We start from the raw sequence: 4,646 nt of genomic DNA on the forward strand, positions 1-4,646 counted from the left end.
AGAGTACGATACAACAGAATTAGCAGACACATTTCCTGCCCATAATGAGCTCACAGAACTGTACTGAGTACTGGGGTAGATATAAATGAATCCAGTTGGGTACAGTCCTTGTCCCATGTGGGGCTCACAGACTTAATTCCCATTTTACAGTTGAAGAAACTGAAGCAGAAAGGTTAAGTGATTTGCCTAAAGTTCCATGCCAGGCAAGTGGCAGAGCTGGGATTAGAACCCAGGAAGCAGCATTGCATAGTGGATAGGGCAAGGGTCTGGGAGTCAGAAGATCATGGGTTCTAATCCCAGCTCCACCACTTCTCTGCTGAGTGGGCTTGGACAAGTCACTTCACTTTTCTGTGCCTCAGTGACCTCATCTGTAAAATGTGGATTGATATTGTGAGCCCCATGTGGGACAGGTACTGAGTCCAACTTAATTTGGTTGTATCCACTCCAGCATTTAGTACAGTGCCTGGCACATAAGTCAGCATTTTACAAATACCACAATTACTATGAATTATTATTATTAGGACCTCTGATTCTCATGCCCATGCTCTTTCCACTAGGCCACACTGCTCTCCAGGTTTCAGAACATGTACACTGTAATGGTAATGTTCAGAGCCCCGCTGGTGGAGATGGCCAGAAACAAACAACATCGTTTAGGCTGTGAGCCCGTTACTGGGCAGGGATTGTCTCTATCTGTTGACAAATTTTACACTCCAAGTGCTTAGTACAGTGCTCTGCACATAGTAAGCACTCAAATATTATTGAATGAATTGTGACGAGCGAGTACACAGCCTTTTACGTACTTTTTTAAAAGACGAATCAATCAATTGTATTTACTGAGCTCTTACCATGTGCAAAACACTCTTGAGAGAGTATAATATTCCTTGCCCAACAATGAGTTCCAGAGTTCCAGGCAGGAGGAAGGCATGGGCCCAGAATCGGAGGCAGGAGAGTTATAGATGGGGCACAGGGTGAAGGTGAATGGAGAGGAAATGGAGATTGAAAGCTGGTATGAAGGAAGAGAGAGTGAATAAATAAGAGCTAACAGAGTGCCTTCCCCTCTCAGGGTCGTACCTGGAGAGTTTCCAGTACTTTACCAGTCTCAACTATGGATGGGAGAGTCAAACAGAGGCCTACCCATTCCATTCTTGCTTGGGCAGTGGCAATGTGCTACAAGTCAAAACTCACCCATGCTGGGCAACAGCGGCACAGGAGAGAGTCGAGGGCGGAGACTCGAGTTTACTGCACAGAAGGCAGCAGTGGTAAACCACTTTTGGATTTTTAACCAAGAAAACTATTGATACACTACCAGAACGATTGCAGATGGAGAGTGGGGCATTTTGGGAGAGATGTATCTGTGGTGTCGCTGTGGGTCAGAAACGACTCAATGGCTTAAATCAAGATAAGACAGAGTACCTTAAAGTCAATAATCAAGGAGCTTCTGTTGATATAAAGATGATTACCAATGTGGGCAAGCAATGTGTCTACCAACTCTGTTGGATAGTACTCTCCCAAGCACTTAGTACAATGTCCTGCACACGGTAAGCACTCAAACACAATCAATTTTTGAGTGGAGTCATACATGATTCCACCCCTTCCTCTTCATTCAAACTGCCACCACATTGCTCTAAGCACTTGTATTCCATCTTGATTACAGCATCAAGTATTGTAATAATAATAATAATAATGTTGGTATTTGTTAAGCCCATACTATGTGCAGAGCACTGTTCTGAGCACTGGGGTAGAGACAGGGTAATCAGGTTGTTCCACGTGAGGCTCAGTCTTCATCCCCATTTTACAGATGAGGTAACTGAGGCACAGGGAAGTGAAGTTACTTGCCCACAGTCACATAGCTTACAAGTGGCAGAGCTGGGATTTGAACCCATGACCTCTGAATCCCAAGCCCAGTCTCTTTTCACTGAGCCACGCTGCTTCACATAATAAGCACTGGGGCAGCTAAAAGCTACAAGATAGACACAAGTTAGGCATAGTCCATATCTCATATGGGGCTCTCAGTCTTGATCACCATTTTACAGATCAGTTAACTGAGGCCCAGAGAAGGGAAGTGACAAGTGACTTGCCCAAGGTCATATAGCAGACAAGTGGGAGAGTCGGGATTAGAACCCAGGTCCTTCAGACTCCCAAGCCCCAGCTCTATGCACTAGATCATGTTGCTTCTCCAAGTGACTTACTTAAGGTCACAAAGGAGGCATGTGGAAGAGCTGGGATTAGAAGTCAGGTCCTCTGGCTCACAGGCCCAGGCTCTCTCCACTAGGCCACGCTACTTCAGTAGTGGCATCAACTTTGCTCACACCCTCCTTCCTGCCTGAAATTCCTTCCCCTTTCACATATGAAGGCTAATGGATGAGGATGAGGATGAGCAGGGGGCCTCTGGCCAGTTGAGATTCCCCAGGAGGGCATTGTTGAGGGTCTGATTTTAAGGGAGTGGTCGAAGGGGAGGGGGAAGGAGGATGAGTGACAAAAGCTTGTGTCAAAGGCAGATTTCAATAGATCACAGGGAGGGAGTTGCTCTGCTACATACGAAACTCCGATCCAGAAGCGCTGGGGAGAGAAAAATACAACAGAATTGGTAAACATGATCCCTGCCCACAGAGAGCTTACAGTCTACAACAATACACTGACCAGTAATGATGATGATGATGATGGTACTTGTTAAGCGCTTATTATATGCAAAGCAAGTGTATGCCCAAATTGGTGTGAGAGGAAGTGGGATGGAGTAGGAGGTCTGTTGAGCTGAAGGGTGAGAGGAAGGCAGGGATAGGGGTCACTGGGAGCAGCCCCTGAAGTACCTGAGGATCAGGGGAGGGGAGAAGAAAAAAAAGGGAGGGCAGAAGGTGACAAAGTTGCTCAGGAAAACAAAGAGTCGGCAGTAGATGAATGTGACTTGTAGCAGATGGAAGGGGCTTTTGATGTGGGGAAACAAAGGAGTCGTCAGTGAGGTTCAAGGTAGGAAACAGGAGAAGAGTGGGTGAGTTCCACAAGAGAGTTAGTGGAGGGTGAAGAGAGGACCCAGCCCAGAACCTTACAGAACACCTACACTAAGGGGAGGAGATGAGAGGCTGAGGAGTCAGGGAACAGAACTGTGAAGGAAAGTTCAGAGAGGTAAAAGGAGAATTCCGTTAGCACTCGGTCAGCAAAACCAAGGCCAGATAGTGTTTCAAGGAGGGGGGAGTAGGCTCTAAGGGCAAAGGCAACTGAGAGGTCAAGGGGAGTGAGGACAAAGCCAAGCTCAGCTCAGAACAATATGGCTCATCAGATTCGATTGCACTCCAACCCAGGCCCAGAGGAGGGGTGAGAAAGCCTGATGAACCTGGAGAGAGGTGAAAGAATGTCAGCCTGTTAAAAACTTTGAAAAAATTTCCAAGTTCAACTCAAAGTTTGTGCGAAGATTTGAACTCTCAAATCTTGTTGTACTCTCACCCTGAATGGAAAGTTTGGCAAAAGACCTGATTCTAAAACCTAGTAAACAGCCCCAAATGGCCAAGTCATGTGGGTCAAACAACATTAGATGGGTGGTGGACAAAGCCCAAACGTGCCAGATATTTGCTAATTCAACACTTCATCACAGTTCAGTGGGCTCAGCAGGAGGCTAACTCCAAGCACAACCCTGGCACCCATGGAATGGTTTGGTGAAATCTAACATGGCTGTTGGGCATAAATTCAGCTTTCCCATTCACTTAATTTAGGCTAGGATAGTGGTAGGGAAGAGGGGGAAAAGAAGGAATGGCTAGATCTTCTGCAGTTCCCCAAACCCTGATCAAGGCAACCCCACCTCCAAATCCACCTACAGGTGCACCAGGGCAGGACAATCTATTTTCTCCCACAAGTTAAGTTCCATTTTTTCAACCCTCCTCTTCTAAAAAGGAGATTCTCGGTATATATAAAACAACTCCAGACAACCCGTCTAGATTGAAAATTCATTGTGGGCAGGGAATGTGCCTGTTTATTGTTGCACTGTACTCTCCCAAGTGCTTAGTACAGCACTCTACATACAGGAAACACTCAGTAAATACAATAGCATGAACTGAATAAATGAAATTGACATTTAATTTTCTCTGCTCCACTTATCCTGTGGACCCCTCCCCTCACTCAACTACCTCTTCCACCAGTACCTTCACCGACCAAAACTTTGATTTCTTCTTTAAAGATCCTTTCTTTTAACTCCCACATCCACGTGTGCTTCTGTGGAATGCCAAGCTTGCTATTTATTGACTACCCAAATTGGTTCTTTTAGAGCCATGTAACTCTGACTCTGGAAAGGTCAAAACATTACATCAAACACAGACTCTGAGCAACTTTATACAAGCTCCCATCGAGTCATTAACATTTAACGTGCATTTTTCGCCCCCGAGTCCCAGTTCTCTTCCTGTAACAGATTTTTTTTCAGTCCTGCCTGAGCAGTTCCAGAAGACTGGAGCTCATTTCAGCTCAGGCTGCCGCTGTGCGCAATGAATCAGGAAGACTGGAGGGAATGGTGAAGGGGAGAAAGTCAAAAGCACCTTGTGTGAGTCAGTCTGACTAAACTTGACCACTCCTCTTTGGGGTCCAGAGATTTAGTATTTGGCGTCAGCCTCTGAACTTCAGTGATTGCTCCTTGCTTGTTTATTAGGGAGCAGAACCAGTAAAGA

Source organism: Ornithorhynchus anatinus, chromosome 11, assembly GCF_004115215.2.
Source record: "Ornithorhynchus anatinus isolate Pmale09 chromosome 11, mOrnAna1.pri.v4, whole genome shotgun sequence".
NCBI classification, from domain to species: Eukaryota; Metazoa; Chordata; class Mammalia; order Monotremata; family Ornithorhynchidae; genus Ornithorhynchus; species Ornithorhynchus anatinus.